Source organism: Oryctolagus cuniculus, chromosome 20, assembly GCF_051225735.1.
Source record: "Oryctolagus cuniculus isolate XC-2025 breed Fujian yellow rabbit chromosome 20, ASM5122573v1, whole genome shotgun sequence".
NCBI lineage: Eukaryota > Metazoa > Chordata > Mammalia > Lagomorpha > Leporidae > Oryctolagus > Oryctolagus cuniculus.
This window is the reverse complement of record NC_142886.1, coordinates 9,515,386-9,542,911: the sequence shown is the minus strand read 5'-3', so window position 1 is coordinate 9,542,911 and position 27,526 is coordinate 9,515,386. Positions and strand designations below refer to the sequence as shown.

At 36.7% G+C, this 27,526-nt stretch overlaps 1 pseudogene; it reads right to left on the bottom strand.

Annotated features, from left to right (window-relative positions):
• LOC149120049 (nucleolar protein 56 pseudogene) overlaps positions 1–27,255 on the bottom strand; it is a 33,715-nt pseudogene extending 6,460 nt beyond the window's left edge.
• Between the last annotated feature and the right edge of the window lie 271 nt (positions 27,256–27,526).

Sequence of the window (27,526 nt, the reverse complement as noted above, 5' to 3'; positions counted from 1 at the left end):
CATATTATTGGAAATATGTTTGATACTAAAATTTTGTGTTTAAATATCTGTGATTTTGGGGGCCAGTGCTGTGGCTCAGCAGATTAACACCCTGGTCTGAAGCCCCGGCATCCCATATGAGTGCCAGTTCTAGTCCCAGCTGCTCCTCATCTGATCCAGCTCTCTGCGATGGCCTGGGAAAGTAGTAGAAGATGGCTCAAGTCCTTGGGCCCCTGCACCTGCATAGGAGACCCAGAAGAAGCTCCTGGCTCCTGGCTTCAGATCGGTGAAGCTCAGCTATTGTGGGGATTTGGGGAGTGAACCAGTGGATGGAAGACCTTTCTCTCTGTCTCTACCTCTCTTTGTAGCTCTGTCTTTCAAATAAATAAAATAGATCTTTAATAAATAAATAAATAAATATCTGTAATTTTGTAGATGAACAATGATAGTAAAAATGAAATTGTGGAGGTGTCTTGACTGCATTTGGCACAGAAGAGTTGTTCAACAAAAGACCTTTAAAGATGATTGCTATTTACTGATACATTATTAACATTACCTGGGATCTGGGGCCTGTGCTATGGTGCAGTAGGTTAATCCTCCGCCTTTTATGCTGGCATCCCCTATTGTTGCTTTTTCGAGTCCCAGCTACGAAAGCAGTAGAAGATGACCCAAGTGCTTGGAACCCTGCACCTGCTTGGGCGACCTGCTCTGGCCATTGTGGCCATTTGGGGAGTGATCCAGTGGAAGAAAGACCTCTATCTCTGTTTTTCTCCCTCTTTCTGTCTGTATCTACCTCTCAAGTAAGTAAATGAATATATTAAAAAAACATTATGTGGAATAATGAAGGGAAAAGAGAGGACAGTTTTTTTGAGTATTTGTCTGCTTTCAGTTCCCTTTTCAGATATTATCCTGGTTATATGACTCTTACTATTTTGTTTGAGTTATAATTAGATGAAGAACTTTATTTATATGTATATCCAAGACTTCAACAAAGATAATGTAGAACCTGAGAAATATGTTCAAGGCAAACAGTATAATAAATTTTCTTGTCTCCTAGATATCTATAGAAAATGTTCTTGTTTTACCTATACATTTTTTTTGTAGTTCATTTTTGTGTGATGTGACCATAACATCCGTGGATGGAAAGAAATTTCCTTTTAATAAATGAGTTTTTGTGCTAGATTTGCTAGGTTAAGTTTGTTAGTTTTTTATTTGTTTATTATTATTCTACAATTCTTATTGGACTGAACTTTTTTCTTTCAGAATGTATTCATAGTATGATGAGAATGTCATGGATTGAGGGAAGATTTATACATAAAGCATTTGGACTGGTGACTACATTTTATGTTTTTGTTAAATTAGAATGTGATACTTCAGCTCAGTTTTTCATTTGCATTGAGCTTTCTGATTAAGCCTGCTGGAAAGTACCAACATTTAGAACTTAATATTCTTTTTTAAAATATTTATTTGTTTGTTTGTTTAGTTGAGAGGTAGAGTTGCAGACAGAGAGAGAAACAGACCAAGAGAAAGGACTTCCATGCACTGGTTCACTCCCCAAATTACTCCAAAGGTCAGAGCTGAACAAATCTGAAGCCAGGAGCCAGGAACTTCTTCTGGGTCTCCCATGCAGGTACAAGGACCCAAGCACTTGGGCCATTGTCCACTGGTATCCCAGGACATAAACAAAGAGCTGGATCAGAAAAGGAGCAGCCAGGACATGAACTGGCACCTATATTGAATGCTGGCATCACAGGTGGAGGTTCAGCCTATTATGACATAGCACTGGCACCTAGAAGTAAAAATTATTGCAAAAAAACTACAATTTTTTCCATTATTGTTTAGAAATGTATTAGAAATGCCAGTGTGTTTATCCTTGTTCCTTTTTCATGATATGTTTTAAACATAAATATATCTCATTTTACTGTAATTTAATACATTTTTACTGCCTTTGTACTTGATATGATTTCCTATTCAACATTTTTCATATCAATACTTAAATTAGAATGCAATAATATTTTATTGCTCAATCTTTTACTTTATTTTTTTCACTTAAGCTTCCAGTTTTGGAGCTCTGGAATCTCAGTTCATTCGGGTAGCTTGATCCTCTGTAAAAAAAAAAAAAAAAAAAAAGAAATTATCAACTCCCAGCTTGACTCTCACTGGGATTAAACATGACAATAGGTCTGATCTGATTTCATCATCATTTAAAAAAATCATCTATTATTTTTCACTTTATGTTTCTGTGTGGGAGCAAACTGTTGAAATCCTTACTTAATGTATACTAAGCTGATCTTCTGTATATTAAGATAATCGAAAATGAATCTTGATGTGAATTGAAGGGAAGAGGGAGTGGGAAAGGGGAGGGTAGTGGGTGGGAGGGACGGTATGGGGGGAAGCCATTGTAATCCATAAATCGTACTTTGGAAATTTATATTCATTAAATAAAAGTTAAAAAAATTTATTTTAGACTAACATTATACTGATGAAGAGGTGGTGATTAAATGTATTAATAACAGTAAAGTTTATCTATTTTATATGTAATAGATTCATGATAAAAAAGTAACTGTTAATTTTTACTTTACCAAAAATAATCTGTAAGTAGAGGCTTGAATGGAATAGACAATAGGAACATTCACTAACTGGCAGAAGTTTTATTACTCATGTGAAAATTAACTGTTTAAGAATTGCATGTAATGATTCAGATTAGATTTAGCAGCTTCATTTCCCATTTCTTTTATAGTTGGGATGAGTGAATTGAAAAGGAATTTTTGGTGAATAATCTTCATAAGTTTATTATTGTCTATATTCCCCCATGTGACAACATACCAGAAGTGGAAGAGATTATAGTAACAATTAAACCACACTTTATGCCAAAAGGGCTTATATACTTTGTTAGGCAGAATGCCGTGTTTTAGTTATCAGATGCCTTTAGTCATTGATGTATTACTGTGTATTCTATATTGGGGATAAAAATTGGAAAAACCTTCATCTGTTTTCAAGAAACTATCAATGCAGTAGAGAAAACAAACATATTTAAGCCAATGTAATTCAACAGAGTAATCCTTTAAAATGTAGTCACTTTTACTACTGTGTGTTATTTTGAGGAAGATGCTTTTCCTAGTTTGAGTGCTCTTATCATGCAACAGTGTGGGATTTTGTCTAACAATTTTCTATGTCTTTTGAGGTGATCATGGGTTATTTTTGTTCTTTTTTCTGTTTTTATGTATTACATTGGCTGATTTTCCTATGTTGAATAATCCTTAAATTCCAAGATATTTCATTTGGATTATATGTGTGTGTGTGTGTGTATATATATATTTATTTATGTACTTTGTATACATATATGTATAATTTCATATATAATATAGAATTCCTTTTTGGATGTTACTTAATTATGTTTGCTAAAATTTTTGTGGAGAATTTTTATCTATAAAAATAAGTGATATTGTTTTAATTTTACTTGATAGCTTTGATTTTTATATGAAGATTATGTCAGCCTCATTGTTTTAGTGAAAAGTGAGCACCGGCTCTCATGATGTCTCTAGTTACACAGTTTTACATGAGCAGACATGCATAACTTGCATCAAAATAAAGATATGTACAAATTTTTTTAAACTTTTATTTAGTAAATATAATTTTCCAAAGTACAGTTTATGGATTACAATGGCTTTTCCCCCCATAACTTTCCTCCCACCCACACCCCTCCCGTCTCCCCTCCCTCTCCCATTCCATTCACATCAAGATTCATTTTCAATTTTCTTTATATACAGAAGATCGATTTAGTATATATTAAGTAAAGACTTCATCAGTTTGCACCCACACAGAACATAAGGTGTAAAATACTGTTTGAGTACTAGTTATAGCATTAATTCACATTGGACAACACATTAAGGGCAGAGATCCAAATTTAACTATTTAACCATGTACTTATTTGCTAGAAGTATAAGTGGCATATCTAGAGTTGTTAAGAAATGAGGGCTGCCCCAAAATCAACTTAGCATCCCAATGTAATGCATTGTCTCTTTCTAGAGTTAAAGATTATAATTTCTGGAAAATTAACTTGGAAAATTTGTATTTGCTATTTTGTTATAATGGAAAAATTCTTTGTATGTTTAGTCATGATTTGCTTGAATTTTATTCAGAATATTTTTCTAGTATGTTTGCTATTTATTTGAAATTAATAACAAATAACTGTATTTCCCTCAAGTGGTGACAGTTGCCATCTCGGCCAGACTAAAACCAGGAGACAGGGGCTTCTTCTGGGTCTCCCACATGGGGGGCATGGGAGTTCGATCATCATCTACTGTTTTCCCTGGCATATTAACATGGAGCTGGATCAGAAGGAGATCAGCCGCGAATTGAATCAGTGCCCATATGGGATGCCAGAACTGAAGGTGGCAGCTAAACTCAGGACGCCACTGGCCCACTCTTAATGTTTTAAGTGATGATATTTTAAAGGCTTTTTTTCAGTGTTTTAAATAAAATTATATTTTTCCCTACTAGCCATAATATTAACATTTAAAGCAGTACATTATGTAAGACTTCTCAACAGCACAATTTCCTAATGAATTCTAATATATTAGGGTGTTTCTAAAGTGAAAAAATAGGATTTCTTTCAGACCTCACGGATAAGTTAAGATGAAAGTTGAAGACAGTGCTTTGTCACTCTGTTTTAAATATTTTTAAACAAATTTGTAAGAATTCTACTCTACTATAGTACAGTTTTAAAAATTTACAATGATAAAACTAAGAGCTTTTTAATTACTTTACTAAATCTCAGAGAAAGTATTGGATTTCTATGATCCTTAAACTATGAATTACATTGTGTGCAATGAAGTGGAGCTTTTCTTAAAGTTTTTTTGGCAGTCTCAAAGAAAAAAACGTTTCTTTAAATTAGTCAAATATTCCTCCTTGTAAATTTTAGAACTCATTAGGCATTCTGCATTATTTATATTTAATATTAAAACTCTTTAAAATGAATGGGATATTTTAACTATTGCTTAAAATAATATTTCTGAAGCCAGCATCATGGTGTGGTTGGTTAAGCCACTGCCAGTGACACCAGCATCTCATATGGGTGCCAGTTGCTGTCCCAGAAGCTTCCTTCTGATCCACATTACTGCAAAGGTGCCTGAGAAGTCAGTACATAATGGCTTAAGTGCTGGAGCCCCTGCTGCCCATGTTGGAGACCCAGAAGAAACTCCTACCTCTTAGGTTTAGCATGGCTTTGGTATCCATTTGGGGAGTGAACTAGCAATGAAAAATATCTCTGCACGTGTCTCTCTGTAACATGGCCTTTCAAATAAATAAATAAACAACTCTTAAAACAAGAAAAAACAAAAGTAATATTTGTGTCTTTTTAACAACATATTTAGTTTTATACATTCTAGTATGACAGAAAAATCATTATATTGTATCAAAATGGGCAAGATATTAGCTATTTGGAAGAGGAGATATTTTTTGAAAAAGTTACTAAATATGGAATCAAATTATTCAGAAGCTGTGTTTTCTTTATTTTATTTTTGCTTTCCTTCCTTCCTCTTCCTCACCCCACCTCGATGTTTTATGCTTAACATCCTTTTATTGACATTGGAAGAAGAAATGGGAAAAAAGTATAAGCAGAAAATACTGTGAAAATGTAATTCATGCATGAAAACATCACACTTCAGCAGGTATTAGGGAATTCACATGATGGCATATTCCTGTGTGAGAGACAGGCTGTGTGTTCTTCACACACAAAATAATTCCTCTTTCATATTGGGTCAGGGGCTCACTCTACTCCACTATGATCTTGTTTTAGATCATTACATATACAACAATCCTATTTCTTTTTCTTTTTCTTTCTTTTTTTTTTTTTTTGACAGGCAGAGTGGACAGTGAGAGAGAGAGACAAAGAGAAAGGTCTTCCTTTGCCATTGGTTCACCCTCCAATGGCCACCAGGGCCAGCATGCTGCAGCTGGTGTATCGTGCTGATCCAAAGCCAGGAGCCAGGTGCTTCTCCTGGTCTCCCATGTGGGTGCAGAGCCCAAGCACTTGGGCCATCCTCCACTGCACTCCCGGGCCATAGCAGAGAGCTGGACAGGAAGACGGGCAACCGGGACAGAATCCGGCACCTGACCGGGACTAGAACCCGGTGTGCCGGTGCTGCAGGTGGAGGATTAGCCTATTGAGCCGCGGCACCGGCCGCAACAATCCTATTTCTAATAAAGTCACACTCTGAGGTACTAGGGGTTAGGATTCCAACTTAAGGATTCTGGAGGGAAAAGATCAATCCCTGAAAGAAAGGGTTGAACTGCTAAAAAGGAATAGACCTTGAAAACACGGAGAGAAGCCAGTCACAAACGATCACATGTTGTATAATTCTATTCATAAGAAACTTCTGGAAGACACAAAGCTGTAGACATGAAATGTGGATTCAAGGTTTAAGGACATGAAAATCACAGAGATGAATGAGAAATTTGTGGTTAAAGGCATGAGGTTTCTCTTTTGGGTGATGAAAACCTACCAAAATTGACTGCAGTGTTGGCTGTGCAATCCTGTCAATATTTCCCCAACCAGTGTGTTGTATACTTCAAGTGGCTGACTTGTATGGAATGTGAAATACATATCTATCAAATTATTTAAAAAATACAAGTCTGTGCTATAAAAATGTAAGAGATCAAAACTGAAAAACAAGAAGTGTAGACTTCTAAGGTTCGGAAATTTCTATTTTTTTTAATTTATTTTAATTTTGTTCAAAAGGGAGAGAGAGAGCGCACATTTCCATCCACTGGATCTCTCCCGTACATGCCCAAAACAGTGAAGACTGACCTGCCACATGGATGCCAAGGACCCCAGTATTTGAGACATCGCCTGCTGCCTTCTTAGGTTCACATTAGCTGGAAATTGTGGTCAGGAAGAGAGCCAGGTCCGGAACCATGTGCTACAATGCAGGGTGCAGGCATCTGACTCTTGTGCCTAATGATTGCCCTTGGCAGTCAAATTTTCAGATCCTGGCCATGCAGCTCCTCTGACCTTGAGTGAATAGCTCTGGGAGGCTTTACTGCTTCAGTGGAAAAGTACTTAATAATGGAGGTGAAATTCTAGACACCTGGAAATTGCTCAATACAATCTATTTTTAGTCATTTATTTGACACCCCACACTTGGAAACAGTGTGATTCTGTAATGTTAAATCTTCCTTTGCTCGTCCTCATGCATTCTCTTCAGTATTACTGTCTGCTGATCAACCCAGTGCTTCCTCTTCTGACATCATAATGTCATGGCATGCCCCTTCCACATTAGAGTGATGAGTAGTAAACTATCTTTTTTTTTTTTTGACAGGCAGAGTGGACAGTGAGAGAGAGATACAGATAGAAAGGTCTTCCTTTGCTGTTGGTTCACCCTCCAATGGCCACCACGGCCGGCGCGCTGCGGCCTGTGCACCGCACTGATCCGATGGCAGGAGCCAGGTGCTTCTCCTGGTCTCCCATGGGGTGCAGGGCCCAAGCACTTGGGCCATCCTCCACTGCACTCCCGGGCCACAGCAGAGAGCTGGCCTGGAAGAGGGGCAACCGGGACAGAATCCGGCACCCCGACCGGGACTAGAACCCGGTGTGCCGGCGCCGCAGGCGGAGGATTAGCCTAGTGAGTCATGGCGCCGGCCAGTAAACTATCTTTAGAATAAAAAAGAAAACAAGGAAGCAATGGTAGCTTTAACCACAGCAGACAATTGCCAGGTATGAAAATTTGCTCATCAGAACATCAAGCAGTGGGATTATGTGAAGGACTCCACGTTTTCCCCTAGGGAACCTGAAATCATGCTGCCATCTTGGCAATGGGGCAACCCTACTTCTGAGTTCATATAGATCAGTGATGATATATAATGGGAGGGGGTGATTTCCAAACTTTAGTGTGCTTAGGAGTCACCCACAGAGCTTGTCCAATACACAGAGATTTCAGAGCCTCAACTCAAGCATTCTGACTGAATGGAAATAGCATGAAGCCCAGAAATACACTTGCTGGTGAGTTTGAGCCTAAGCTACACTGTTAGCGTACCCAGAAACGTGTTACCGATTTAATTTAGGAGTTCACATAGGCAAATCCCTTCCTAGAATACTCTCAGGCATCTAACTTTGAGTTTTAAAAACACATATCCATGAGATAATTCAAAAGGTGTTTCTTATATTGCAAATGGATGCTTATTCATTTTTTTAAATTTTTAAAAAATTTATGTTGACTATGTGAATTAATGGTGAAACTACTACTCGAAGAGTACTATATACTTTGTGTGTCTGTGTGGGTGAAATCTGTTGCAATCTTTGCTTAGTATATACTAAGTTGATCTTCTGTATATAAAGATAATTGAAAATAAATCTTAATGAAGAATGGGATGAGAGAGGGAGTGGGAAATGGGATGGTTGTGGGTGGGAGGGAGGTTATGGGGGGGGGGAGAGCCACTATAATCCAAAAGTTTTACTTTGGAAATTTATATGTATTAAATAAAAGTTAAAAAAATAAAAAATTGTTATTTAAGGGTGAATAAATTCCATATATTTCATATATACAGATTCAGGAGCAAAGTGATAATTCCTACCCAACTTCCTTTCCACCCATGCCCCCACCCTCACTCCTTCTTCCTTTCTGATGCATTCTTTTAATGTTTATAATGACATAGTTTCAGTTTATTTTTTTATTTTTATTTTATTTATTTATTTATTTATTTTGACAGGCAGAGTGGACAGTGAGAGAGAGAGACAGAGAGAAAGGTCTTCCTTTGCCGTTGGGTCACCCTCCAATGGCCGCTACGGCCGGCGCACCGCGCTGATCCAAAGCCAGGAGCCAGGTGCTTCTCCTGGTTTCCCATGCGGGTGCAAGGCCCAAGAACCTGGGCCATCCTCCACTGCACTCCTGGGCCACAGCAGAGAGCTGGCCTGGAAGAGGAGCAACTGGGACAGAATCTGGCACCCCGACCGGGACTAGAACCCATTGTGCCGGCACCACAGGTGGAGGATTAGCCTATTGAGCCGTGGCGCTGGCCAGTTTCAGTTTATTTTTAATAATAAGATTAACCCTCTGCTAAGGAAAGAATTCAACAAAAATGTAAGAAAAAATGATGCTGGAGTAATTGGATCACCACATGAATAAGTATGAAACAAAGCATCTACCTTACATTTTATACAAAAATCAACAAAAATGCAGCAAGGATCTAAATCTATGACTCATACCATTAAATTATTAGAGGAGAACTTTGGGGAGACGCTAGAAGACTTTGGCACAGGCACGGTCTTCTTGTAAAAGACCCAATAAGCACAGCCAACCAAAGCCAAAAGAGAAAATGGGATTACATCAATGTAAGAACTTCTGCACTGTAAAGAAAACATTTAACATAGTGAAGAGGCAACTGACAGAATGGGAGAAAATATTTGCAAATTTTGTACTAATAAAGGCCTAATATCCTAACCTATAAGGAGCACAAGAAACTCAAGAACAATAAAACAAATCCAGCTAAGAATGCTCAAAAGTATTTTTCAAGAGAAGAAATTCAAATGGCCAACAGACACATGAAAAACTGTTCAGGATTACTAGCCAAGTGGGAAAAGAACAACAACAACAACAAGAAAGAACACCACAAAAAGGTTTCACCTCAACCCAGTTAGAATGGCACTCAGAAAGAAATTAGAAATTAATAATTATCTGTGAGGATGTGGAGAAAAAGATTAGCTAATCTGCTGTTCATGGAAATGTAAACTTGAAAAGCCATTATGGAATAGAGAATGGCAATTCCTCAGAAAGCTGAAAATAGATCTACCATATGTTCCAGTCGTGTCACTCCTGGGAATATATCCAAACAAAATGAAATCAGTATATGAAAGAGTTACCTGTACCCCTTGTTTATTGCAGTTCAATTCACAATAACTAAGATATGGAATCAATCCAGATGACCATCATCTGATAATTGGAGAAAGAAAATGTGCTTTGTATACACTATGGAATATTAAAATATTACTCAGCACTAAAAAGAATGAAATCTTGTCTTTCAAAACAAAATGGATGCAACTGAAAACCATTTTTGAAATGGTTTTGAAATTTTTGAATTTTTAAATAAGACAGTCTTCAGAAGAAAAAAACTATGTTTTTCATGTTGTGGTAACCAATGAATGCACTTTCTATGAAAAATTGGCTATAGATTTTGATTGAAAGAGACAGAACAACCAAAGTCTTCAAAATTGTATGCCATTTTATGTGACTTACACTCAAGTTTTCTGAAATGTAACTTCTGCTGTGTTTTATAAAACTCATATTTAGGCCGGCGCTGCGGCTCAATAGGCTAATCCTCCACCTGTGGCGCCGGCACACCAGGTTCTAGTCCCGGTCGGGGTGCCAGATTCTGTCCCAGTTGCTCCTCTTCCAGGCCAGCTCTCTGCTGTGGCCCAGGAGTGCAGTGGAGGATGGCCCAGGTTCTTGGGCCCTGCACCCGCATGGGAAACCAGGAGAAGCACCTGGCTCCTGGCTTTGGATCAGCACGGTGTGCTGGCTGCAGCGGCCATTGTGGGGTGAACCAACGGCAAAAGGAAGACCTTTCTCTCTGTCTCTCTCTCTCTCTCACTGTCCACTCTGCCTGTCAAAAACATAAAAAAAATAAAACTCATATTTAACTTACCCAAAATGTGATATTTCTCCCCTGGTAACATATTAAATTATCCTGAGGTTCATAATATCACAATGGTAGTTTTTCACATCCCAACTGATAATGACATCACAATGGTTTTGGCAATATCACAATGGATTATGACACAACAGTGGTGGTTTAGGGCATCATAATTGCTTTTCACATCACAATTGAGTTTAACAATATCACAATAGTGACTTGTGATATTGCTATAGATTATGACATCACAATGATAAGTTTTTGATGTCAAGATGGTTTTTATGACAAAAATTCATAATGTGAATACAATGGTTGGTTTGTGAGATCACAATTTCATGTGTATGTTACCACAATATGGCATATTTCATCATAATGCTTTTCAAGACATCACAATTATTTATAAAATGATAATAGTGGTTTATGACATCACAACTGATTATCTTCACAATTATAGGTTTATGGCATCACAATAATTTTTATGATTTCACTGTTGGTCATGACATCACAATTTGATCTGACATATTTTGGTTTATTCCATAATAATATTGGTTTATTATATCACCATATTTTTCACTACATCACAACTTATTATAATATCACAATGGTGGTTTACCATATCAGAATTGATTATTATATCAACATGTTAACTTTATATATAATATTGATGAATTATCACATCCCAGCTGATTATAAAATTTTTACATTATGATTTATTATGACATGACATGGTAGCATTATAATATCAGTGTTTTTATGCTATCACAATTAATTATGACTTGACAATAGTAGCTTTCTAATAAAGTTTTTAAGACATCACAATTGATTATAACATCACAATGATAGCTTTATAATGCCATAATATTTTTAAGATTTCACTATTATGAGATCAAGTGTATGGTTTATGATAGCAGAATGTTTATCATATTCCAGTGGATTACATCACAAGGCTTTTTACAAATTCACAATTAATCATGGCATAACAATGGTAAATTTATGGCAATACAATGTATTGTTTTGTCATCACAATATTGATTCATAACATCACAATAGTTTTGAGATATCATAATTGATTATAACATGATCACAGTTGTTTATGACACCATAATTTATGAAATCAGAACAGTAGGTTTATGACATCATAATGGTTTTATGACATTATAATTAAGATATTACAATGATTATTTATGACATCAGTTAAGACATCACAGTGGTTTTTGTGACTCCAAAAATGATGATTACATCACAACTGTAGGTTTATGATCCAACAATGGTGGTTTATCAATCCCAGTGGATTACATCCTAACAAGTTTTTATGCCATCAACATGGATTATTATATAATGTTGATAGCAGGTGCTATGATATCACAGTTTTATGACATCACAATGGAAGCTTATGACATCACTAATGATTCTAACAACACAGTGGCTGGCTAATCACAATTATTTTATGACTTCAAAATTGAGTATGAGGGTACAATCTGGATTTATGACAACATGGTGGTATATTATAACACCACATATGATTATATGTTTATGATGTAAAAACTCATTTTAGAACTTCAAAATTATGGCAACACAATACTTGCTTTATAACAAAAATGGTACATTCATAGCATCAGGATATTGCTATATGACAGAATTATTTTTGTAACATCATAATTATAACACTATGATGGTTTATGATATCACAACTTTCATGGCATCACAATGCTCATGATATCACAATTGATAATAACACCTCATCAGTAGATTTGTAATCTCACAATGATTTCATCTCTTCATAATCGATAACGACATCAGAGCAGTTGGTTTACAAAATCACAATGGCTGTTTTATAGCATCACAGTATTGGTTTATGACATAAAAATAGACTATGATATCACAATAGTGGTTTATGACATAACAACTCATTAGTATTCCAAATTGGTAGGTTTACATCACAATGATTGTTGGGCTCACAATCGTTCAATCGTGGTTTGAACACTTCAGTTGATTATGACATGATTTTTGTGACATTGCTATTGATTATGACAAAATAATGGTAGCTTTAGAACATCACCATCGACTTTTATATAAAATATTGGTTTATGACATCCCCATAGATTTTACATCACAATTGATTATAATATAATAAGGCTAGTTTATGACAGCTTGATTATGATGTCACAAAGTTCAACTTATGATGTTATAATTGTTTTATAATTCCACAGTTGATTATGACATTAAATGGTAGCTTTATTATATCACAATGATGGATTATTACATCGCCACTAATTATAACATCACACGTTTTACAAAATTACAATTAATTGTGACATAACAATGGTAACTTTATAACAACATGCTGGATTTATGTCATTAAAATATGGGGTTGTTACATCACAGTGATTTCTGTGACATCACAATTTATGATAACACCATAATGGTATTCTGTGACATAAAAATTGATAATTAAGTCACAATGCTAAGTTTATGATCTCAAATTGACTATGCTGTGTTATGACCTCACAATTGACTATGTTATCACAATGGTAGACTTATTATATCAAAATGGTTTATCACACCCCAGTTGATTATGACATCATGGGGTTTCTTGCAACAATCACCATTGATTATAACAATGGTAACTTTATGACATCACAATGATTTTTATATCATCACAATAGATTTTCACTACAAAATTCATTTTATGACATCAGAATTGATTACATGAAAATAATATCTATGATAGATTACTTATGACATCATAGTAGCTGGCTTATGCCATCATAATAATGGTTCAAAATAAAATTGATTATGCAATGGTAGATTATGACATCACTATGGTAGTTTTATGATGTTTCTTTGATACATTTATGGCAAGCAAATTGTTTTATGACATCACAATTGATTATGAAAACACATTGGTTAATTTTTGAAATCACAATAGAAGGCTTATGGTATCACAATGGTTTTAAGACATAAGAATCACTTTTTATATCAAAAGGGTGGTTTATGACGTCACAATTGTGACATTACAGTCAGGTTTATGAAATCACAGTTGTTTTTGTGATTTCATAGATGATTATGATAACACAATGGTTGTGTTATGATATAACATTGTAGAGTTACAGCATCACAATATTGATTTATGACATCACAGTATTGATATTGACCTCATATCACAAAATTGATATTGACCTCACATGGGTGTTTACTACATCACGAGTGGTTATGACATTACAATAGTAGATTTATGCTTGTAATGCCATCAAAATAGCTACTAATTCTAAATTCATTTCGTGATGCTACAATTTAAGATATCAGAACTGTATGATGTCACAATGATAGGTGTATAATGTCACAACTGATATAACTTTACAATTTATATAATAACTTTACAATTAACCATGACATCACAATGATTTTTTTATTTTATTTTATTTTATTTTTTGACAGGCAGAGTGGACAGTGAGAGAGAGAGACAGAGAGAAAGGTCTTCCTTTGCCATTGGTTCACCCTCCAATGGCCGCCGCGGCCAGCGCGCTGCGGCCGGCGCACCGCGCTGATCCGATGACAGGAGCCAGGAGCCAGGTGCTTTTCCTGGTCTCCCATGGGGTGCAGGGCCCAAGCACCTGGGCCATCCTCCACTGCACTCCCTGGCCACAGCAGAGAGCTGGCCTGGAAGAGGGGCAACCGGGACAGAATCAGGCGCCCCAACCGGGACTAGAACCCGGTGTGCCGGCACCGCTTGGCGGAGGATTAGCCTAGTGAGCCGCGGCGCCAGCCACAATGATTTTTTATGGAATCAAATATTGGTTTATGAAATCACAATGGTTTTATGAGATCACAATTTAAATCATAATGGTGGTTTATGGCATCACTATTCATTGGGACCTTGCCATGGTGGTTTATGGTATCACAGTGATAACATATGACATCACAATTGATTGTGACATCACAATGTTATGTGTATGAAGCCAGAATCACAATTTATTGTAACATATATTGGTAGGCTTCCAATAGCACAATGTTTTATGTCATTACCATATTGTTTTATGATATCACAAGTTTTTAAACATAATTGATTATGACATCACAATTAGGTTATGATATCACAATGTTTTGGGATTTCATAAATGAGTATATTACTATGTTAGGTTTACAATATGAAATGGTGGTTTATCACATCCTGATGGATTATGTCACAAAGGTTGTTACATAACTGTTGATGACATAATAGCTGTAGCTTTATGACATTGCAATGGATTTTTATGCCACTGCACTAATTTTTTACTTAAATATTATTTTTATGATAGCACAATTCATTATAAAATCATAATGGTGGCTCATGAAATCCCAATTGATTAAGCAATGGTATTATGACACCAGCTGAACTATGACATTATGATAGCTTATGACATCATCATAAATGACATCACTGTGTATATTTATGCATCACAGTTTTAATGAGTTCATGGTTATTGCATCACAATGGTATATATTTAACATAAAAATGCTAGATTGTGGCATAAATACTGGCTTGTGTCATCACAATGATTCTTGTAACATCAAAATTATATCACAATAGTAGATTTATGTTATCACAATAATTTTATGTCATCAAAAGATTGTTATATGACATCACAATAGATTTAATGACATCACATTTATGACATAACACTGCTTTATGACACCCACATAATTATTACATCACAGTGGTAGATTTATGATTCACAACAATTTTTGATATCATAATTGATTATGACATATACAATGCCATATAACATCACAGTGATTTTTATGTTATCCCACATTAGATTATGACATCAAATTCATTATAACATCATTCATTATAACTTTGTAAATCATCCTTTTATGTCACAAGAAGGTTTATGATATCACAGGGGTTGCTTATGACATGTCACTTGTTTATAACAACACAAGGATTTTTTAGTATGTAACGCTGGTAGTTTGGGACCAGTGCTATGGTGTAGCAAGTTACACCTCTTCCTGTAGTTCTGGCATCCCATATGGGCACTGGTTTGAGTCTTGGATGCTCCAGTTCCAATCAAGCTCCCTGCTAATGTACAAGGAGAATCAGTGGACAATGGCCCAGATCCCTGCACCCCTACGACCACGTGGGAGACTTGAAAGAATTTCCTGGCTTCTGGCTTCAGCCTGGGATAAATCCAGTTTTGTGGCCATTTGGAGAGTGAACCAACAGATGAAAGATCTTTCTTTGTCTCTCCTTCTGTCTCTGTAACTCTGCCTTTTGAATAAACAGTAGGTTATGACACACAATGTTATTTTACATCATCACAATTGATTTGGCCTCTCAATGGATTTTGTGGCTTCACAATTCAGTATAACATCATAATGACATATTCAGGACATCACAATGGAGTTCTATGACATCACAATTGATGTTGCAATTGGTCAGAATCATTGGTTTATGCTGTTCCAATAGTTTGACTCCATAATTTATTATGACAACACAATGGTTAGTGTATGACATCATTATGGTACTTTTATGGCATCAGAATATTGGTATATAACATGATGAGTCTTTTCATATATTAACTGATTTTTACATCATAATAGTGGTTTCAAAATTCACAATTGATTATGACATCATAATTGTCATTTATGATCTCAGAGGCTTTTGTGAGTTCATAATTTATAAGAAGTTTATGATATAACAATGGTGTTTTATCCCATTACAGTAGATTATGACATCACAAGGATTTTTACCAGATCATAATTGTTACATGATGATGTAGCTCTATAAAAGCACAGTGGCTTATTATATAATCACAACATTGGTTATGACATCACAATGGTTTTATGGCAACAAAGTTTGTTACATCATAATTGTGCTTTATGACATCAAAATTGATTATGACTTTGCAATGGTAAGTTTATGATGTCACATTGGTTTTGATGAATCTGCATTATGATATCACAATTGTGGATCTATGACATTACAATGATGGTTTATCATATCCAAATTGATTATGACACCACAAGTGTTTTATGACATCAAAATTAATTATGAAACAATGGTAGCTTAAGAATTAAAAATATTTTTATGAAATCACAATCATAACATCAAAATAACAGATTTCTGACATCACATTTGAACTTTATGATATCCCAATGGTGGTTTAATGACACCACAATTAACTTGGTAATGTCAAACTGTTTCTTATTACTTCAAAAAGCATTATGGTGACACAATAATATTTTATGACATCACAATTGTACATTAATGACATCACAATGCTGGTATATGATTATCACTGTGGCTTTTATGATCTCATGATTGATTATATCTTCATAGTAGTAGCTTATGCCATCACAACTGATTGTAACAGCACAATGGTCATTTATGGCATCACAGCAATGGTTTATGGCATCAAAATTAAGATGTCACAATTGTGAGTTTATGACACTGCGATGAATTTATTACTTTGATTTGTGAGTTTATGACATCAAAATGATCAGTTTATGGTAACACAATATTAGTTTATGAGGTCAAAATTATTTTATGATACCACACCTAGTATGATGTCACATGGTGGTTTATGATATCACACTTTACTATGGCTTTATAATGATAGATTTATGAGTTCACAATATTTTTGTCAATTTACAACTTATTATGCCATCACAACTGTAGGTTTATGATATTATGATGGTATTTTATTTTATCCAAATTGATTATGACATCCCAAGGATTTTTATGATATCACAGTATTGATTTATGACTTTACAATTGATTTATAATATCAGAATTGATTTTATTTTATATTTTTTAGATTTTGTTTAAAAATAAAACTTCATATGTTTCATATATACAGATTTGAGAATATTATGCTTCCCCCCTCCCTACATCCCTCCCATCCATACCCTAACCTTTCTTCCTCCTCCCTCTTCCTTTCCCATTCTTATTTTGATAGAGATTAATTTTATTAATTTTTATACTCATAAGGTTAGCCCTACACTAAGTAGAGAGTTAACTGATTAGTATGAAGCATAAAAGAGTAAAGAACAAAAAGAAACCAAGAAGAAAAACATTGCTCCTCAACAGTCAAGGCAAGGGCTGTTCAAAATCAATAAATCTCAAAGTTTCAGCTTCACTCATAGATTACATTTTAAGTACTCTGTTAGTTACCACAGATCAGAGAGGCAGTATGGTATTTGTCCTTTTGTGATTGGCTTATTTCACTAAATAAAATGGTTTCCAGTTATATCCATTTTGTTGCAAATGATAAGATTTCATTTTTATGAACATGGTGTATTATTTCATAGTGCATATATACCATACTTTTTTATCCAGTCTTCAGTTAATGGACATCTGGTTTATGATGTCACAACACTTTTGGTGATTCTGCATTATGATATCACAATTGTGGATTTATGACATTACAATGGTCATATCCCAATTAATTATGACAGCACAGGTGTTTTATGACATCACAATTGATTATGAAACAATAGTAGCTTATGATTTCATAATATTTTTATGACATCACAATCAATCATAACATCATAATTGCAGTTTTATGTCATCATATTTAAACTTTGACATCCCAATGATAGTTTAATGACACCACAATGAACTTTGTAATGTTTCAATGTATTTTATTACTTCAAAAATGTATTATGGCAACACAATAATTGCTTTATGACATTACAAAATTATACATTAATGATATCACAAAGCTGGTATATGAATATCACTATGGCTTTCATTATCTGTGATTGATTTTAACTTCATAGTAGCTTATGCCATCACAACTGATAACACACATGGTCATTTATGGCATCACAACATTGGGTTATGGCAGCACAATTAAGTGTCACCATTGTAGTTTAGAAAACTACAATGAATTTATGAATTTACAATTAATTTTGACATCATAGCAGCTGGTTTATGACATCACAATGATTAGTTATTCTGAAAATATTAATTTATGAGGTCACAATGGGTTTTATGATACCACAACTAATGTGACACAATGGTGATTTATGACATCACACTTCATTATGATTTGATAATGACATATTTATGATGTCACAATGTTTTTGTGAATTCACAATTTATTATGACATCACAATGTTAGGTTTATGATATAATGATGGTGGTTCATCATATCCTAGTTGATTATGATATCATAATATTGATTTATGACTTTATAATTGATTTAGGATATCACAATTGATTTTCTTTAATTTTTAAAATTTTGTATAAGGAATACAACTTCATGCATTTAATATATACATATTTGGGAACAGGATGCTTCTTCCCTCTCTATGTCCCTCCCACCCATACTCTAACCTTTCTTCCTCCTCCCTCTTCCTTTACCATTCTTAGTTTTTACAGAAATTGATTTCAATTAATTCTTATAAGATTAGCCCTATGCTAAGTAGACAGCTAAATGATTAGTATGAAAAATAAAAGAACAAAAACAAACAAGAAAAACATTGTTCAAAATCAATACATCTCAAAGTGTCAGTTTCAATCCTACAGATTACATTTTAAATACTCTATTAGTTACCACATATCAGGGAGTCAGTATAGTATTTGTCCTTTTATGACTGGCTTATTTCACTAAGCAAAATTGTTCCAGTTACATCCATTTTATTGCAAATGACAAGATTTCATTTTTATTACAACAGTGTATTACCCCATAGTGCTGTATAAATATCATAATTTTTATTCAGCCTTCAGTTGATGGACATATGGGTTGATTCCATATCTGAGCTATTATAAATTGAGCTGAAATGAACAAGAACATATACGTAACTCTCTAAAATGCTGGTTTCATTTCCCTTGGATAAATATCCAGGAGTGGGATAACTGGGTCATTTGGTAGTTCTATATTGAACTATATGAGATATCTCCATACCATAGTCCATAGTGGCTTAACTAGTTTACATTGCTACCAACAGCAGATTAAGGTACCCTTCTCCCTACATCCTTGCCAGAATTTGTTGTATATTGATTTCCGTATGTAAGCCATTCTGACGTAGGTAAGGTGAAAGCTCACTATGCTTTTGATTTGCGTTTCACTGATGCCTAGCAATCCTGAGCATTTTTTTTATGTGTCTATGGGCCATTTGAATTTCCTCTCTTGCAAAATTTCTGTTCAAGTCATTTGCCCTTTTCTTAATTGTATTGTTTGTTTTGTAGTTGTTGAGTTTCTTGAGCTCTTTATAGTATCTGGACGTTAGTCCTTTGTGAGTTGCATTTTTTGCATTTTTTCCCATTCTGTTGGTTGCCTCTTCACTTTGTTGTTTCTTTTGCACTGCTGAAGCTTCTCCATTTGATGTAATCCCACTTGTTAATTTTGGCTTTGATTGCCTGTGCTTATGGAGTCCTTTCCAAGAAGTCTTTCCCTATGCAGATGTCTTGTAGGGTTTCCTCATCGTTCTCTAGAAATTTGATGGTATCACATTATAGATTTAGGTCTCTGATTCATTTTGAGTGGATCTTTGAGTAAGGTGTAAGACAGGAGTCTTGCTTCCTATTTCTGCATGTGGAGAACCAATTTTCCCAGCACCATTTATTGAAGAGACTATCTTGGCTCCAGGATTTTATTTTTGCTCCTTTGTCAAAGGTAAGTTGATTGTAGATGCATGTCTTATTTATGTGTTTTCAGTTCTGCTCCGTTGGTCTAAATGGATGTTTCTGTGTCAGTACCAGGCTCTTTTGATTATAAAGGCCCTGTAGTATGCCTTAGTTCTGGTATTGTAATGCCTCCAGCTTTGTTTATGTTGTTTAAGATTGCTTTAGCTATTCAGGGTCTCTTGTATTTCCATATGAATTTTAGCATCAGTTTTTCTATAGAAATTGTGAGAATAATGTTGTTGCTATTTTGATTGAGATTACATTGAATCTATAAATTGTTTTCAGTAGTATGGATATTTTGAAGATCTTGATTCCTCCATTCCACGAACATGGAAAATTTTTCCACTTCTTTATGTCTTCTTCAATTTCATTCTTTAATGTTTTGTAATTTTAATTGCAAAGATCTTTGGTGTCCTTGATTAAATTTACTCCAAAGTATTTAATTTTTATAGCTATTGTGAATGGGATTGATCTTAGAAATTCTTTCTCAGGTATGGCATTGTCTATGTATACAAAGTCTATTCATTTTTATGCTTTGATTTTATATGCAGCTACTTTACCAAACTCTTATATCAGTTTCAATATTCTCTCCATGTAGTCTTTTGGATTCCCTATAATGTCATCAGAAAATAGCGATAGAGGGCTGGCACCGTGGCTCACTTGGTTAATCCTCTGCCTGCGGTGCCAGCATCCCATATGGGTGCCGGATTCTAGTCCCAGTTGCTTCTCTTCCAGTCCAGCCCTCTGCTGTGGCCCAGGAGGGCAGGGAAGGATGGCCCAAGTGCTTGGGCTCTTGCACTCACAGGGGAAACCAGGAGGAAGCACCTGGCTCCTGACTTCGGATCAGCACAGTGCTGGTCATAGCAGCCATTTGGAGAGTGAACCAACGGAAGGGAGACCTTTCTCTGTCTCTCTTTCACTGTCTATAACTCTGCCTATCAAATAAAGTAAAAAAAAAAAAAAAAGAAAATAGGGATAGTTTGACTTCTTTCCCTATTTGTATGCTTTTGATTTCTTTTATTCCTGCCTGATGGCTCTAGCTAAAATGTCCATGACTATATTTTACAGCAGTGGTGAGAGCTGACATCCTTTTTTTGTTCCTGATCTTAATGGGAATGCCTCCAATTTTTCCCCATTCAGTAGCTTGTGCCCTATGCATTTTTTTTGACAGGCAGAGTGGACAGTGAGAGAGAGAGACAGAGAGAAAGTCTTCCTTTTCCATTGGTTCACCACCCAATTGCCGCTGCAGCCAGCACACCACGCTGATCCAAAGACGGGAGCCAGGTGCTTCTCCTGGTCTCCCATGGGGTGCAGGGCCCAAGCACTTGGGCCATCCTCCACTGCACTCCCGGGCCACAGCAGAGAGGTGGCCTGGAAGAGGAGCGATGGGGACAGAATCCGTTGCCCCAATCCGGACTAGAATCCGGTGTGCCGGCGCCACAGGTGGAGGATTAGCCCAGTGAGCCGTGGCACCTTCCCCCCATGCATTTGTTATAAATTGCTTTGATTATGTTGTGGAATGTTCCTTCTTCACCCAATTTGCTTAAATTTTTCATCAAAAGAGTGCATTTAATTTTTGTCGAAAGCTTTCTCTGCATCTATCAACATAATTGTGTGGGTTTTGGTCTTCAGTTTGTTAATGTCATTTATCAGCTTCATTGATTTTTGGATGTTGAATCATCCTGCATACCAGGGATAAATCCCACTTGGTCCAGGTGAATGATCTTTCTGATGTGTTGTTGGATTCAATTTTCTAGTATTTTGTTGAGGATTCTTGCATCTATATACATCAGGGATATTGGTCTATAGTTCTCTTTCTCTGTCATGTCTTTTTGGCTCAGGTATTAAGATGATGCAGCCTTCATTGAAGGAGTTTGGAAGGATTCCCTCTTTCAACTATTTTGAATAGCTTGAGAAGAATTGGGATGAGTTCTTTAAATGTCTGGTAGAATTCAGCAGTGAAGCTGTCCGGACCTGAGCTTTTTTTGTTGGAGGGTCTTTATTACTCATTCAATATCCATTTGGGTTATTGGTCTGTTTAGATGTTCCTTGTCTACAGGGTTCAATTTAAGTGGGCAATAAGAATCCAGGAAGGTTTCCTGATTTGTTGGCATACAGATCTTTATAGGAATTCCTGATGATTATTTTTATTTCTGTGGTCTCGGTTGTTACATTTCCTTTTTCATCTCTGATTATGTTGATTTGGATCTCCTTCTTTTTTGATTAGTAGGGTCAATGGTGTGTCTATTTTCTTACTTTTTCAGAAACCCAGCTCTTCATTTCATTGATCTTTCATATTGTTTTTTTTTTGTTTCAATTTTATTTATTTCTTCCTAGTAATTTGGGGTTTGTTTTTTTCTAAAGGTCCTTAGGATGCATTGAGAGCTCAGTTATTTAGTGAAACTCCAGTTACTTTATGTATGCAGTAATTGTTATAAATTTCCTTCTTAACAATGCCTTTTCTAAATCACATAAGTTTTGATATGCAGTACAGTCATCTTCATTTTTTTTTCAGAATTTTTTAAATTTCTTTTGGGACCCCCTGTTTGTTTAGGAGCATACTGTTCAGTCTCTATGTATTTGCATATGTTCTTGAGATTCTTAGTTGTTCATTTTGAGCTTCAGTGTATTGTGATCAAAGAAGGTACATGGTATGATATTGATTTTTTTGAGTGCATTGAGACTTGCTTTATGGTCTTTCTAGTATTTGGTTTATCCTAAAGAAAGTTCTGCACACTGCTGAGAAGAATGTGTATTCTGCCACTGTGGGTGAAAAGTTCTATAGATATCAGTTAGTTCCAATTGGTCCATTGTGCCAATTATCTCTGTTGTTTCTTTGTTGAGTTTCTGTCTGTTCGATCTATCCAGTGATGAAAGTGAGATGGAAGTTCCCCATTGTTGATGAACCCCTCATTACTATTGTATTGGAATCGATGTCTCCCTTTAGATCCATTAATAGTTCTTTTAGGTAGACAGGTGCCCTGTGTTTGGGTCCATATACATTTATTATTGTAACATCTTCCTGTTATATTGATCTCTTGATCATTAAATAATCCCCTTCTTTGTCTCTTCTAACAGTTTTTGTGTTAAATTTTATTTTGTCTGATATTAGGATGGTTATGCCTGCCCTTTTTTCCCCATTAGCATGGAGTATTTATTCCAACTTTCCACTTTCATTCTACATATATCTTTGCTGATGAGGTGTTTTTCTGGTAGTTAGCAAAGAGATGGATTTTTTTTAATCAATTCAGTCAGTCTGTACCTTTTAACTAGAGAGTTGAGACCATTTACATGTATGGTAACTATTCATAAGTGACTACCTGACCTTGCCATTTGTCTGCAAATGTTCCTATTGTTGGCTTTGGAGTCCTTTTGTTCTTTTACTGAGGGATTTTCTGTCTTTGCATTCTTCACAGTGATGGCCGTGGCGCCAGCCAAATTTCCAGTTTTATCATCTTGCTTGGATATTCTTTCTTCTGTCTCACCAACTCTGTTGTTAAGAAATTCCATTGCATTGTTTATTTGATCTAGTGTTCTTCATTTCTAGCATTTCATTTATTTTTTAAATTCCATTTCAAGCATTCCTCAACCTCTTCATCTTCACATTCTAATATTGAAATGTTGTACTCTTCCTTTGTGGGACTCATAGTGTCTTCCGTATTATTGTTTCTTGAACTTTTGCCTTTATTTTTAGGCATTTGTAGATATTTTTGTTTGGTGGCTTTTATCTTTGATCTGTGCCTCGAGGGCTTATTGGGATTCTACACTTTCAGTGAATAACAGATGGTGTGTGCTGGGTGTGGCTATGGAACTCTGTTCAGCTCTCCAGGATGGGGCAAGTATCCAGGGAAACCCAAGTTGAGCATGTTAGCCTTTCTCTGGTTAACAGGATGGAGAGGATTGATTACCACTATTAGCGTGACCAGCCCTTCTCTCAGCTGAGGAACAACTGTTAGTCCCCAGTATGCTCATTTCTCATCCGCACCCATTGTAAGAAATGCACATATGATCTATGGAGTCTTTCCTATGAACATATTTCCCTCTGCTATCAGCTACTCTAGGCAACCCAGGAGCCCTGAGAGTGTGTAGAAACACTCTGTGGCTGCCTAGAATCCAGTGACACCCTGCATCCTCTTAAGCAGTCACAGTGTTTTCTCAATCTCAGCTCCCAGGTTCTGAGGGTCATGGAGTGCCAGTGGGGCCATTCAGCCCCACTAGCCAGTTCTCTCTGCCAGGAAATTAAGGTGTTCCCAGAGCCACTGTTTGTGTGAGATCTAGTTCACTGGATTGAATCAGATTTGATGTCTGTAGGGAATGCAGGTTTTTGTCTCCTGATAGATCTGTGGTTCACAGGTGCGCAAAGTACCACCACAGCTCTGCTCATTTCACAATCGTGCTGCAAACATAGGAGAGTCCACCATGTGATACTTCCCTTCTGTGGGGATGGCTCTCCTTCCTCCCCCCATTGCCGGGTGGGTGTAACTGGCATGGAGGGGTCTTTTTCCCTTGGTTTCTCCTGAATCACTGTGGTTGCCCTAGCCAGTTAGATATAGAAGGTTATCCCAGTAATTTCTGGGAGTTCACACAGGAGCTGGGGCAGCCACTACCTGCTTGTGTCCAAAAGTGGCACAGGCCTCCCACTGCTGGCTGTATGTCTGTTGTAGTGGGGTGGGGGAGGGGATAGTACCACATAGAGGTCTGCTTCCCCCCCACCTCTCTAGAGGATCTGGGTGGGACTCTAAAACACGCCATTCACTAAGCACTCCCTCCTGCTGTATCAGCAGCATCATGCATCCATGGAGTCAGCTCTCACCTAGTTTGAATGTAAGCTTGTGGGTCTTTTATTGCATGTCTGCTCTTTCAGCATGGGTCCACACCGTTTCTACTACTTTTTCAGTATGTCCCACTGCAGTTTCCTGCTGGTTTATCCTGAGAGTGTATTTTATACCCTTATTTTAAATATTAGTTTTGCCTAGCTTAAATCAGACCACCCTGTTACTATTCTTCCATCTTGGAGCCCCATATTCAAATATCTTTTAAATATTTGTTTATTTGAAAGATAGATATATAGAGTAAGAGAGAGAGAGAGAGAGAGAGAGAATCTCCCATTCAGTGGTTTACTCCCAAAATGGCCATAGTGTTCAGAGCTGAGCTAAGCCAAGGCCAGGAATTAGGAGATCCTTCTGGGTCTCCCACATGGGTGCAAGGGCAGAAGGATTTGGGTCATCTTCCACTGCTTTTCCAGGCACATTAGGAAGAGGCTAGATTAGAAGTGGAATAGCCAGGAATCTAACTGGCTTCCATATGGAATAATGGCACTGCAGGCAGATGCTTTTTAAGAGCTCTCACATAGGAGAGAAGGTAAAGCTATTCTTTGCTGAGCCAGCAGTAAGAAGTCCCATTCAGCAGAAAGAATTATAAAGAGGCACTTTCTGGTCCAATAAGAGCAGAAATGCTGCCAGGTATGTAGTGTTATGCTGTGCATATATCCTGCTATACCCTACATGTACACTTGCTCATTTAATCTTCACCATGACCTAATTATGCAGCAGGTAGTAGAGCCTGTTTTCAGATGTAAAAACATCTCCCAATTTTTAACGGATTCACATAGAGTCACACAACTGCTGAGAATCGGTGCCTGGATTCCCACCCAGATGTTCTGCTGCAAACCCCAGAAGTACCAGAGCACATTTGGACACTAGCTTCTAATACAAGGATACCATCAAGCCACCCTGACATAAACTGGCTTATTCCTTTCCAACTGGCTGGTCCTCTTCCAGAGAGATGGTGCTTGTATCTCTGTGGCTGATTTTGTATATTCTTCTTTGCAGCTGTGTGTGCAAAACAGCATTCTCTGTTCTGAGATGGCACTTGCATGGGATAAACACCATGACACTAGAACCATAATGTAAAAGTTGGTTTTATTTCCAAGATGCCTGGTATTTTTTATGAAATCCTGGGGGAAGGCATTACAAAAGGCAGTGTCTGATAAAATTCCATAGGCATTAAACACTTGATTTTGATTCTCAAATTTTGAAGACAGCTACCAGGTGCTTGCTGTGAACATCAGCTTTTTAAATCCAAATAGGAGGGGGCTTTGGTATCTTAAAAAATAGCCTGAGAATCAGATATTGAAATCAATAATATTGACTCTCAATTAAAACTTGACAGCTTACAAGAGATTTGGATAACTTACCTGATGACATTTGCCTCTCCCAACAAACCAAAGAAGTAGATAACATGAAACCACTTCGCATATAAGGAACAAGATTCAAGGAAGTGAAGTGACTTGTCCTGAGTTCTGTTGTTAAAAGGAATATAGCCAAAATCTACGTGTTTTACTAATATCTTCCAAATATTCTCACCATCACCTGAACCTAGTCATTTTCAGTCCTTGCCTACTATTCCATGACTGGTCCCTTTGCTTTCTTTCTAGTCTACCTATAGGGCTTTGCCCACTCAAAGTAAGAATAGCATGAAGTGAATCAGATGTTTCCAGGTGTAAATATCTTTGGGAAATTCATCTAGCTCTGAGAGTTAAAATCCGTATACAACTGTGCAGTCTTAGCTCAACAGATTCCACCTGGGTGAATCCCAAATCCGACAGTGTTATTTCAACAATGTACTGAAGAATTCAGCTAGAAAATTGCAGGCCCAAACCTCCTTCCCCAAAGCTGAAACCCTGTGGGGCGGGGGTTGTATAGTTTGGGTTCCTTATCTTTACATCTGCACCTGTGTGAGGATAAGTGGCCAAAGCTGTGTAACCCTTGCAGGAGATGTCCTTTGAACTCCCCACACGTGGTTTGAGTTTCTGGGTGTGGTGTGAGGTGATTTGCTAATGAGCTTCCCTCGTTGTTTGATGTTTTTCTAAATGGCACCATAATGTGTGGAATGTCTCTGAAAATCCTATAAAAACCCTGACCCTTGACTTCTGGGGGCTGCTCTGTTCCTGCGTGTTCAGAGAGCTCCAGCATGCTGGTTTGAATAAACCCCTTGCTGATTGCATGTGTGTGTCCTGGGGTGGTGGACATTTCTCGACCCTAACATTTGGAGGCCCCTGGGAGATCTGGTCTGCTGCCTGTGGACGCCTCCAAGGGATATCTCTCAGGGTAAGTAAAGGCGCCTATTCTTGTTATTCTATGTTGTGTTGTTATTCCGGTAGTCTGTGAGCGCTCTAGGTCTCTTCAACTTTCTGGTTTTGAGAGTTATTGCACTGGTGTAGTAGCTGTTGGGGCAGGTGCGTGAGCCCTCCCCGACTGTGGCCAACAGATGTGCCCAGGGGGCCACAGGTAATGGCCCTGG